The following is a 13,839-nucleotide window of genomic DNA, read 5'->3' on the forward strand; positions in this document are numbered from 1 at the left end:
CTGTGTTGATAACGTGATTGCACAATTGCGTGCGGATTCTCGTCAGCCCACACATGTTGATTGTGAAAATTTACAATTTGATCACGTTGGAATGAAGCCTCATCCGTAAAGAGAACATTTGCACTGAAATGGGGACTGACACATTGTTGGATGAACTGTAACCTTCCTACAAAAATTTTAAAAAGACAATATTTAATAGTAATGGGACCAGAGCGTAACCTCTCTAGCAATTAAATTTAATGACAATAAAAAAAATGAGAATCGCAATCTGACTCAAAGTATAAGCTGTCACAAAAATGATGAAAGTCAATTCAGTGATAAGAAAATCTTAGTGACAATAAAAATTCAATTAAACCGAAATATCGGTCTTTGGCCCTGTGCAAAAAAAAAAAAAAAATCAGAATTAATTTCTTACCTCATTGAAACTGCTCGTCAAATTTCTGCTCTTATTGTTGGCCACGGCTTGGAGGAACTGCATTGCAAATAATATTTTTTTTTTTTTGAAATTTAACTGAAACTTTTCTTTAAGGGAAATGGAAGGAAATCGTTGGTTCAATTAAATGATTTTTTTGTTAAAAATTGCTTTGAAATCAAAATTATTATTGGGGCACTTGTTGAAAATTAATTACAATAAATAAACTTTACGTTATCTGATGGTTACCTACATTAACAATATACCTCATTCAGCATCTTGACCAGAATGCCATGTCGACGCTCGCCGACTGCGTCCCGCTCGCGACCGTGACAGGACTAGACCACTACTGCCGACAGACTACATCACACAACTGCACTGGGCTGCTACTACTGACCGACTGCTCTGCATGACGACTACTAGCGTACCGCTCGCAACACTCGCGCGGTCAAGCGCAGACTAACTACGATAAATGGCTCTCTGGTCAGAGACTCTGCAATGCCTCGCCATCGCCGCCACACGTGTTTCAGAACCAATCGCCGAAGTGTAACCGTGGAGGCCAATCAGCTGCTGATAGTGCCTGCACACGCTGTACATGGTACGGAATCAACTGGTTCTCCCGTAGCACTCTCCATATAGTGACGTGGTCAACGTTACCTTGTACAGCAGCAACTTCTCTGACGCTGACATTAGGGTTATCGTCAACTGCACGAAGAATTGCCTCGTCCATTGCAGGTGTCCTCATCGTTCTACTGTAGGTCTTCCCCAGTCGAGAGTCATAGGCTGGAATGTTCCGTGCTCCCTAAGGCGCCGATCAATTGCTTCGAACGCCTTGCTGTCGGGACACCTTCGTTCTGGAAATCTGTCTCGATACAAACGTACCGCGCCACGGCTATTGTCCCGTGCTGATCCATACATCAAGTGGGCATCTGCCAACTCCGCATTTGTAAACATTGCACTGACTGCAAAACCACGTTCGTGATGAACACTAACCTGTTGATGCTACGTACTGATGTGCTTGATGCTAGTACTGTAGAGCAATGAGTCGCATGTCAACACAAGCACCGAAGCCAACATTACCTTCCTTCAATTGGGCCAACTGGCGGTGAATCGAGGAAGTACAGTACATACTGACGAAACTAAAATGAGCTCTAACATGGAAATTAAGCGTTTCCGGACACATGTCCACATAACATCTTTTCTTTATTTGTGTGTGAGGAATGTTTCCTGAATGTTTGGCCGTACCTTTTTGTAACACCCTGTACATGCATATACGTATAGTGTGTATTAAAAAAAGAGGAACATATAGGCTACGCCGGACCAAAAGTTTATTAGGTGATCGTGAAGAGACTTTTGGTAACAACCTTTCCCCTTTATATATTACACACACATATGTTTCGAGTCAGATTACGAAATCTTACATATAGGGCAATTTTTTTCCACAGTGTACAAACTCTAGGAATTGATCTATGAGAGGATACGGAACAAAAAAGTTCTAATGAACTTATGCCCGGTAATGCATGGTTTTCATGCTAGAGACCCTTTATTCAATCAGACATTGTTACAGAGACTGCGCTCTAATGCGCGCTGTACCATGCAGCCACAGTTGCATCATGTATTGAAAATGGTTTCCATGTGCCTCAACGCATGCGTATAGGTGCCATAGCATGTTCTGTCTTACACATCCACATCGCCCAGGCTGCATCCGAACAGTGTCGCAGGTACCATGAATAAACTGATCCAGTGTCTCCGCTCCTGGATTGGGCTCTGCATTCACGATACTTTTGAATTGGCACCATAACCAGTAATCACATGGGCTGACATCCGGTGAACGAGCAGGTCATCCAACTGGACTCCTTCGTCCGATCCATCGACCAAGGAAGACACGGTTGAGATACGTCGGGACGCTGACGGCGAAGTGGGCTGGAGCACCATCATGCAGCAGCCACATAATCTTTCGAATCATCAACGGCACTTCTTCCAGCAGGGGAGGCAAAGTCATCAGCAAGAAATGCCGATGTTTCCGGCCTGTCAGGCGACGTGGAAGGAAGACTGGTTCCAAAGTATGGTCGCGAGTTATCCCGGCTCACACATTCCAGCTGCACCGATGCTGATAATTCGCTGTCACCATACCTTGGGGTTCTGCATACTATCCCACAGAACACTGTTATGAAAGTTGAAGATACCACTCCGCGTATGGGTGGCCTCATCTGTGAGTTAGTAGATCGATGACACAAATCCCGGAATCGTGGTAGCCTGGTGAAGAAAAGAGTGATAAAACTTCTCCCGACGTCGAAAGTCTCCGCTAGTAAGCCCTGCACACGCTGTAAGTGATAAGGGTAGTAACAGTTGCCATGGAGAATGTCCCACACGTTCGTTTGGCTTACCCTACACTGGCGGGCCAACTACCAGGTACGGACAAGGTGATCACCTTCCACAGTGTTAATCACATTTTCCTCCAAGTCTGGTGTCCGAACATTCCGGGTACGTCCTTCATAATTTCCTTCTTCCTGAAACGACCGTGTCTCAGACAATGGTGAAACACTATTGCAAACACTGAATGCTGTGGTTGCTGTCGTCTGGTATATGTCTCCTGATACAACCATGCTGCCCGCCGCCCGTTGCCATTGGCCTTTCCGTAAGTAAACACCATGTCGGCAAGCTCTCCATTCGAATACGGAACCATTGTGTACAAGGTGAGTTAGCAAGAGAAGTGAATCGGACACAACATTAGGTCTCTTGCATGGAAATATTACATTTCCGGACATAAGCTCATTAGACCTTTTTTGTTCCGTATCCTCTCACCGATCAATCCCCAGAGATTTTACACGGTGGAAAAAATTACGCTGTAGACAGTGATCTTCCTCTGGTCTAGAGGGTAAAGTGTGCAAAATTTCATGAAGATCGAGATAAAACTGTAGATTTGTACGAATTACAAACAAACAAACGGACACTTTTCTTTATTTATAGGAGTATATACAGACATCTGAAATTTGTAGACATGATATTTTGAACATGAAAATGTTTAGAAATGTGAAATGTGTTTGAAATCTTATCGGACTTAAGTGCTAAGGTCCTCATTCCCTAAGCTTCCACACTACTTAACCTAAATTATCCTAAGGACAAACACACACACCCATGCCCGAGGGAGGACTCGAACCTCTGCTGGGATCAGCCGCACAGTCCGTGACTGCAGCGCCTGAGACCACTCGGCTAATCCCGCGCGGCAAAATTTTTAGAAGTTCTGCCGAATGAAGACCTCAAGGTTGAAAGTAGCTGCAGATTAATAAAGACAACTTTTGTGGTTTGGTGCAACAAACTTTTTTATGATAGCTACTAGCTGACAAACATGGCATTGACCAGGTATTCATTTTTCCAATTTTCAGTTAGAAACCAAAACGAAATATGAAACACGTTTGTAGCGTAATATCGAAAAACTTTCATTTCCATGTATTTGTGAAAACATCTTTGAAATTATAAAACAGTTTCTGTACGCTGGGCGCAACTGCTTCGTCTCTCTACAAAGCGGTTTTGTAAACGTTTCTATGACAACACTCCCTCATAGATCTATACACAGCTCCAGTTTTCGCCTACAGCCTTTTGTGCTTCGGAGTTGAAAGCTATGAAAAGGGCTGCCATGTGCCACGGATTTGCTTAAGTTGTCTCGACTGTGGGAGTGTCTTAGTAGTAAAAAGTAAAGGCATTAAGACTTCATACGCCGTGCGCATTTTTTCAAGCATCTCAGTGTTTATGGCGTCATATCTCCTGAAATGTGTGTGGTCCGTGACATAAATTTGTAGGTGTATCTGGCGACATATGTGGATACTGTCTGCGAAATTTATTGCGAATACAGCTAGTAGCACAGAAGTAATAAAACTAAACGTCATGCATGATGCAACAGTTCTTCACGCATTTCATTGTATATGACGTCATATCTCTTGAAAAATGACAGGGAGGTGGCTTTTATCCCCACAGATATTGTTGTCTAACAGTAAGGGATATAGGTACCTGTTTTGGTTGAAATCGGTCCAGTGGTTTAGGAGGAGATGTGGAACATACATGCATCCAATTTTATAATATGTATAAATGTAACACGGTTATAAGAAGACACTGAATTCGTTTCGGCAGGACACCAGTTCAAATCGCAATCTCACCATCCTGACTGGGCTCTTCCGTGATTTCCTTGACTCGCTAAAGGCAAGTAACGGGATGGTTCCTTTGAAAGGCACGCTGACTTCTTCCCCAATCCGATAATGTGCTCCGTCTCTTGATGATCTCGTTGTGAACAGAATGTTAAACCCAAATTATCCTTCCTTTCAGCAGGAGTTTCGGAAGACCTGCACAGAGCTGATATTCCGTATGTCGACTGACTTAGGGGGCCGGAGAGGGAGGTGCACACCTAAAATCCGAGAATAATGTATAATCGTCAACAAATGTTTTTACGAATGTGGGTCTGCTAGGTGGCAGCTTCTTACGAACTATAGAAGGGGCACAACCGATGAGAACGACCATGGGCTAGTATGGCCGGCATTGGAAGCAGAGTCTCGTGGGAGGAAGAGCTCTGGTCCAGTGGCGCCTAGACGTGGAGTGTCGCAAGTTCCGTGTTAATATACAGACGTTGTCTTTTTAACGCAGCTGCTCGCGATACAGCGGCGGCTGTTGCTAATACCTGCGATTTCGACTTTCGAATTTGTGTGCACAGTGATTTAGTCCCCGCTATTGTTCGATGGCAGCTTTCTTTTGGAGTGGAGCTTTGTTTAGGAATGGATCTGCTGGAGCAGACGTAGGTTGAAACAATACACAGCGAAGTTAGTTTGGTTGCATATAAACTGTTTGTTTCCGTAGGAAGTTAAAGAAGAGAGGAGGATTAGGATTTGACGTCTCGTCGACGGCGGTATTATTACTGGCTAAATATACAGAAGTTCTTATTGGGGGACAGTATCAAATGCGGAAAAAATAACAAGCACGAGGGCGGATCAAATATAAACGAGATTTTATTTTTTATTTAAATTCATTTATTGAAAAACTCGAGGCAATTACAATTTATTTTTCCACATAGTCTCCTGCTTTGAAAATGCGCCGGCCGCGGTGGTCTAGCGGTTCTAGGCGCTCAGTCCGGAACCGCGTGACTGCTACGGGTGCAGGTTCGAATCCTGCCTCGGGCATGGATGTGTGTGAAGTCCGTAGGTTAGTTAGGTTTAAGTAGTTCTAAGTTCTAGGGGACTGATGACCACAGATGTTAAGTCCCAAAGTGCTCAGAGCCATTTGAACCATTTTTTTTTTTGAAAATGCATTTGTCCCAGCGAAAGGGCTGCTTTTTGATGCCCTTATCATAAAAAGAACTGGATCGTGTCATCAGCCAGTTGCGCACGAAGTCTTCCACACTCTCGCCATCTTCAAATCGTCACCCTCCTAGAGCTTCTTTAAGCGGTCCGAATAAATGGAAATCGCAGAGCGATTAGTCCGGGCTGTAAGGAGGATGGTCAAGTTTAGTCCAGTGCTTTTCCTGTATCTCGGAGACAGCTAGAGCTGCAGTATGGGGTCGCGCATTGTCGTGGAGGAGGATGACCTGTCAAATCGATTTGTCTCGTCTTTTGCGGCGATATGCAACTCTCGCCTTGTTCAACAGTTCGCAGTAGTAATCATCACTGACTGTGCGTCGCTCATGCAAAAAATCAATCAGCAAAATGCCTCGGTGATCGAAAAAAAGGTTGAAAGAACCTTGCCAGCTGACAACCGAAACTTGGCTTTCATTGGTGCTGCCTCCCCTTTCCTCCACCACTCCTTACTGGCTTGTTTGAATTCTGGAGTGTAGTGGTGAACCCATGTTTCGTCGCAGGTGACGATCCGACTAAAAAATGCATAACCTTTTTACATAAAGCTCGCTGTAAGCGTCCGACAGACCTCCAAATGTCTCAACTACAGATTTTCGATCAAAACTTTAGGGACCCATCTGGAACACACTTTTCGGAACTGTAGATCGTTTGTGATGATTGCTTAACAACTCCCACAACTGATTCCGACTTTTTGTGCAATTTATGATACTATCGCCCGTAGGTCGTCGTGAATAATGTCTTTAACGGCACGGATGTTTTTGTCTGTGATGCTGATTTTCCACATGCTCTTGTCCTCCCTTGGACTTTTTCTGCCAGGCAAACACATGCGTCCTTGATAATGTTTTATCACCGAACTGTGCAGTCAATCTTTGGCAAATTCCCGCCGCTGTAACTCCTTCACGAGCAAGAAATTTAATAATTATGCGTTGCGCAATAGAGGTGTGCACCTGTTGCTCAGACATCGTGAGCGTTACTGACGAAACGGCGGGAAATATCTAACAGCACGCTCTCCTCACTTTAAACGGTCACGCCTAAGCATAGCTGAAGCTCGTGGCCAATCCTACCAACTGTTGATGTTCAGGAACAAAAATCACGTTCATATTTGATCCCTCGTAGTAAATGCTATATAAAGAATTGGATAATGCATAAAAGTTACGCGAAGTTAACACTGCAGAGACGTAAGTAATCGGTATTTATTATTGTAACAACTGGCGCGGAAATTCAAAACAAAGTCCCTTTGCTGCTTGGTGTTACTCTTTTGACATTGTCTTGTGAAACAGAAAGATTATGCTTGTTTTCAATCTGAACAAAACTTTTCATATTAGCTGTACAGCATCTCGTCGACTTCTCCGATACTCATATTGAACAAACTGTGTAAGCGACGGTTAATAGTAAAATCAAACTTATGCCTTTCTCATTTGTTTGACATTTTCTGCCCACATTCCTTTTCAAATCCATTACATACGGAAACATTTATGTACGGCTTTCTTACATTCGCAGCGCGAGATATGCACCTGGTAGTCAAAATTGGAACTAATTTTTCCAGTGTAAATCGGTTCCACATCAACGTATTAGAATATCTACCAAATTCCGCTGCCACACAATAATTACAAACCACGGTGGATGTCTCTAAGTAACTGCACATTAATTATAACCACCCGGTAGATACCACCGCCGATGCAAAAGTGTGTTCCACTTTTAATGGTTTTTGCCAGAACGGTAAACAATCATGACTTCACAAACTGCGCAGTAAGTAACATTTCAGGGAAAACTCCCATCCATCTCTGACGCTCAAATGAAACTGAATCAGGAAATTTTCAGACAAAATGACTGGTACGCTTATGTTACGATTTTGAAGTTTTGCAATACGAAACACGTGCATCATCACGGTAAGGAGCGCTCCATTCTACTCTGGGTTACAGTCGCTCTCGTAGGGCAATAGCCTACAGTGTGGTCGTTGCAATCATAGCGCGATGCAGCGGCGGCTGTGAAGGATAAGGCGCCAAAGGCGGCGATATGGCGGCTGTGTAGACACAGGATGTCGTCACGGTTAATATGGAAGACTCACCAGACTGGTGTGTTCCGCGGTCGTGTTTTTGTTGGGGTCGACACAGACGCCTGCGCCACATCGCTCAATGTAAACGCGGGTTTGTGGGACGAGTGTATCAGACGTTACGGGGCAAAGCGCGTGTCCTTCTTACGTCTGCTGAGCTAAAACTGCAGGGTGAGTCGACGAGGTAGCTAGGAAACTGAACTTCTGTTTAGAATCATCGGAGTTCCAATTCCGCCCCTACCTTCCTAGTCTGGATAAATGAATGTCCAGCCAAATGCTCTCTGTGGGGGGTCTGGCTGTGTGTCTGACGGCATGTCAGAATAGCCACGATACTCCAAACCGGCCGCTGTGGAAGAGCGGTTCTAGGCGCTTCAGTGGGGAACCGCACTGCTGCTACGGTCGCAGGTTCGAATCCTGCCTCGTGCATGGATGTGTGTGATGTCCTTAGGTTAGTTAGGTTTATGTAGTTCTAACTTCTAGGGGACTCATGACCTCAGATGTTAAGTCCCAAAGTTCTCAGAGCCATTTGAACCACTTTTGAACAAAACTCCAACGTCGGCGTCAACCATCATCGTCATCGTCATCCTTAAGGGTTACGTCATCTGTCCTGCTCCGGTGTAACGGTCTACCACTTTCTAGAGCGTGTCCTGAGGGGACGTGACATATGCCAGGCAATTTACATCTATCCTCGTCAACCTATTCATGAGTTTCGGCTGTTACATAATAGAAATATCAAAAAATAAAAATAAAATATTACAATCATCTAAAAAAACTTCTAGTAGCGACATTAGCTGTTAACAGTTCCTTTGATATAGGATTATACGCGAGTCGTTTCGCGATGATTTAATCACGTCCTCTGGTGTATGCAGCTATGAAAAATATAAGGGGAATTAGAAAGTATAATAATGGATAAAAATAAGACAATTAAGCCAGAAAGGTAGATCAAAATACTCACATACGTAATTTAACTCTGGGTTATTAAAGATACACTGTCTCCAAACGTTCGTATGCCGTTCTTACAGAATCTTTCTTTTAGGTCCATTTTTGTTCCCAGTGCCCATGCACACTGCCAGCCCCTGCTGTCATTTGGAATTTTGGATGTTTCATTTTGTAACTACACTACTGGCAATTAAATTTGCTACACCACGAAAATGACATGCGACAGACGCGAAATTTAACCGACAGGAAGAAACTTTTCAGAGCATTCAGACAAGGTTGGTGCCGGTGGCGACACCTACAACGTGCTGACATGAGGAAAATTTCCAACCGATTCCTCATACACAAACAGCAGTTGACCGGCGTTGCCTCTTGAAATGTTGTTGTAATGCCTCGTGTAAGGAGGAGAAATGCGTACCATCACGTTTCCGACTTTGATACAGGTCGGATTGTAGCCTATCGCGACTGCTGTATCGTATCGCGACATTGCTGCTCGCGTTGGTCGAGATCCAATGAGTGTTAGCAGAATATGGAATCGGTGGGTTCAGGAGGTTAGTGCGGAACGCCGTGCTGGATCCCAACGGCCTCGTATCACTAGCAGTCGAGATGAGAGGCATTATCTGCATGTCTGTAATGGATCGTGCAGCCACGCTTCGATCTCTGAGTCAAGAGATGGGGACGTTTGCAAGACAACAACCATCTGCACGAACAGTTCGACGACGTTTGCAGCAGCATGGACTATCAGCTCGGAGACCGTGGCTGCGATTACCCTTGACGCTGCATCACAGACAGGGGCGCCTTCGATGGTGTACCCAACGACGAACCTGGGTGCTCGAATGGCAAAACGTCATTTTTTCGGATGAATCCAGGTTCTGTTTACAGCATCATGATGGTCGCATCCGTGTTTGGCGACATTGCGGTGAATGCACACTGGAAGCGTGTATTCGTCATCTCCTTACTGGCGTATCGCCCGGCGTGATGATATGGGGTGCCATTGGTTACACGTCTGGGTCACCTCTTGTTCGCATTGAGGCACTTTGAACAGTGGACGTTACATTTCAGATGTGTTACTACCCGTGGCTCTACCCTTCATTCGATCCCTGCGAAACTCTCCATTTCAGCAGGATAATGCACGACCGCATGTTGCAGGTCCTGTACAGGCCTTTATGGATACAGAAAATGTTCGACTGCTGCCCTGGCCAGCACATTCTCCAGATCTCTCACCAAATGAAAACGTCTGGTCAACGGTGGCCGAGCAACTGGCTCGTCGCAATATGCCAGTCACTACTCTTGATGAACTGTGGTATCGTGTTGCATCTGCATGAGTAGCTGTACCTGTACACGCCATCCAAGCTCTGTTTGACTCAATGACCAGACGTATCAGGGCCGTTGTTACGGCCATAGGTGGTTGTTCTGGGTACTGATTTCTCAGGATCTATGTACCCAAATTGCGTGAAAATGTAATCACATGTCAGTTTTAGTATAATATATTTGTCCAATGAATACCCGTTTATCATCTGCATTTCTTCTTGATGTAGCAATTTTAATGGCCAGTAATGTATTTAATTTAAGCGGTTTTGACAATTCGAACGCAATCTGATCGAGTCAGCTTCAAAACTATGGACCAAAAGGTAGCTGAAATGGCTGCCCAGACCGTCGCTCACGGTTGTTGGGCCGTATAGCTATCACACCTCTATCCCACCTCTGTTCGGGCCGCCCTGAGCACGCCTTCGCTGGTCCTCGGAGCTCAGTCCGAAGCGGGACTCATCACTGAGGACAATTCTACTCCAGTCAATGAGATTCTAGGTCGAAACGATCCAGACAGCGGTGGGATACCAACCTGGCTGTCGCCCACCATACGGCGCGGCATCAAGGTGTGATAGTCTGGAGTGTCATTTCCTTTCATAGCAGCACCCCTTTGACAGACATGTCGTCTCCCTTGTAGCACAGCGGTAAGTGGACAGTTTTCTACGCCCTTTTTTGTTGTCCTTCATGGCAAGTTATTCTAGGTTTACATTTCAGCAAGATAATGCCCGCTCTCACACGGCGAGATTTTCTACTGTTTGTCTTCGTTCTTGCCACAAACTGCCTTGGCCAACAAGGTTACCCTATCTCTCCTCAATTGAGAACGCTTGGAGAATTGTGGGCATTGACAATGTAACGCACAAACTGGACAGAATTTGGCACTTTATCCCTCAGGAGGGCACCCAACACCCTATCAGTCGACACCAAGTCGAATAACTGCTTGCATAAACATCAGAGGAGGACAAGGTGTTATTGACTTGCTCAATTTGTGAAGCTTTTTCACTTGAATAAATACATTTTTCTGAAATTGTAATCATTTGTTTGCCTGTACAGATACATCAAATCTACTGATTTTCGTCCCATTCGGATAGATGTTTAGCCTTTATTTTATTTCATTTGTTTAGTGTTATCGTGTAAGACGTTTCATGAGTCGCAACCCAAGAATATCGCATCTAAACGCAGGAAGACCTGCTGACAATCTGAGTTTGGTCCTAGGCTCATTTGTTAAGTAAAAACCTCCCTACCTTTCTTAACATTCATTTTAATACTGGCGGTCATAGGATGCTATTACACTCTCTACTCCTCTACTGTAGAGGAGTTCAGATATATGTGTTGCTAGGAGGCCTGAGACGTTACCTTCAGGAGTTGGTTCCCCAACTATTTGCTCGAAATAATTGTCGAAGAAGAAGAAATTCAGGATAATGTCTCACAAATCTATGACTATGATAGCAGTTTTGATAGTATACTCTCCGAATCTGTACCTGGCAACCTGATACCACTCCCCGTCCCTGAGGAAAAGGGTTCACTGTCAGAGACAGCAAAGGACTTGGAAGAGCAGTTGACTGGAATGGACAGTGTCTTGAAAGGAGGATATAAGATGAACATCAACAAAAGCAAAACGAGGATAATGGAATGTAGTCGAATTAAATCGGGTGATGCTGAGGGAATTAGATTAGGAAATGAGACACTTAAAGAAGTAAAGGAGTTTTGCTATTTGGAGAGCAAAATAACTGATGATGGTCGAAGTAGAGAGGAAGTAAAATGTAGAGTGACAATGGCAAGAAAAGTGTTTCTGAAGAAGAGAAATTTGTTATCCTCGAGTATAGATTTAAGTGTCAGGAAGTTGTATGGAGTGTAGCCATGTATGGAAGTGAAACATGGACGGTAAATAGTTTGGAGGAGAAGAGAATAAAAGCATTCTAAATGTGGTGCTACAGAAGAATGCTGAAGATTAGATGTGTAGATCACATAACTAATGAGGAGGTATTGAATAGAATTGGGGAGAAGAGGAGTTTGTGGCACAACTTGTCTAGAAGAAGGGATCGGTTGGTAGGACATGTTCTGAGGCATCAAGGGATCACCAATTTAGTATTGGAAGGCAGCGTGGAGGGTAAAAATCGTTGAGGGAGACCAAGAGATGAATACACTAAGCAGATTCAGAAGGATGTAGGTTGCAGTAGCTACTCAGAAATGAAGAAGCTTGCACAGGATGGAGTAGCATGGAGAGCTGCATCAAACTAGTCTCAAGACTGAAGACCACATCAACAACAACTGACGGATAGCGAATGGCGAAAGAAATATTTTTTATGTGATACAATTACAAATTAACAATTTGCGGAATTTTTTCGTTTTCTTTTACTATGAAACCTTGCTTCTTATCCAGTTTCATGATCCTAGGCCAACGGGAAATGCCGTATAGATTTTGCTGATTGAGTTTGCCAGGGTGATTGTTGTTAACGTTTAAAAAAGCACCCGATACTACTTAGATGACGCTGAGACAAGTAATTTACTGATAGTAACAAAAGTCCGGAAGTCTACCGATTTACGTCCCGTTCAGATAATTGCTTCGTGGTGTGCCTTTTTTTTATTGTCTTAGAGTGCACATTCAAGTGGTAACAAATGTTCAGATGTGTGTGAAATCTTATGGGACTTAACTACTAAGATCATCAGTCCTTAAGCTTACACACTACTTAACCTAAATTATCCTAAGGACAAACACACACACGCATGCCCGAGGGAGGACTCAAACCTCCGCCGGGACCAGTCGCACAGTCCATGACTGCAGCGCCCAAGACCGCTCGGCTAATCCCGCGCGGCTCAAGTGGTAACAGTTGACGGGCATTAGCTAAGTTGTTAAGGAGTGTGTTGTAAATCCTCTTACGTCCCATCTACGTCCTTAGAAGCTTGAGATCGAGATGGTTCGTGTCATCACTGTGAAAATTTCAGTCTCTTTGAAAGTAAACAAATCTTTCGGCAAAGAAATTTGTGATAGCCGGACAGATTTGATCTAGCGACACTTTTCTCTTGGAGGGTTAGTGGTCCATTTGCGTGGATATTAATTTTATAAATGCCGTATTAAAAATGTCTGTGGTCTTAATGCATCCCGGATATTTACATTGGCGGCATTATCCTACAACCTGAATTAGCCAAGAGTGCGTCACCGATTTACGCAGAGCTTCATTTTGTCATTTTTTATCTCTTATTTTCCGAAACGCTCAGTTGAAATCTCCGTGTATCCAGACTGAGATTTTCCGCGATTACCGAAAGTCACTTAAGTCAATTGTTGGCATGGTTCCTTTTGTAGTGGACCAAACACACGGACGTCGAATTTCTTAGTGGGCGGTGACGACATTGCATTCGTATTCCTAGAGATCTACTAAGTTATCACGTAGTCATAAATGCAGATTTTAACCGGTCTGGTTGTTGCGGCGTTTCGTACCTTTCCTTTTGAACACTCCTTACATAGGCCTCTGTCAATGGACAATGTGACTCGACATACTGGTTCGAGGAAAAGGTAGCAATTTTGAATGAGGATAATCAGATAATTTCTAGCAAAGCGGCTATCAAGATAAGTTTTTTCTTTTAACTTTTAATGGGTACCAGTATCTTGTTTAATATCTGCTGGCAGATTACTGAATGCTTTCAAGCAAAGAATGAAAGCCCCTTATCAACTCTAAATATTGAAATTGTGGCTCCATGATATTATTGTATGTCTTTTACTGTAGTTGCGTAAATCGAAGTTCATCGAACACTAATGTTTATTAGTCGTAAGAACTATCAAGCTACAAACGTAATGG

The sequence above is a fragment of the Schistocerca piceifrons genome, chromosome 7 (assembly GCF_021461385.2).
Source record: "Schistocerca piceifrons isolate TAMUIC-IGC-003096 chromosome 7, iqSchPice1.1, whole genome shotgun sequence".
Taxonomy (NCBI): domain Eukaryota; kingdom Metazoa; phylum Arthropoda; class Insecta; order Orthoptera; family Acrididae; genus Schistocerca; species Schistocerca piceifrons.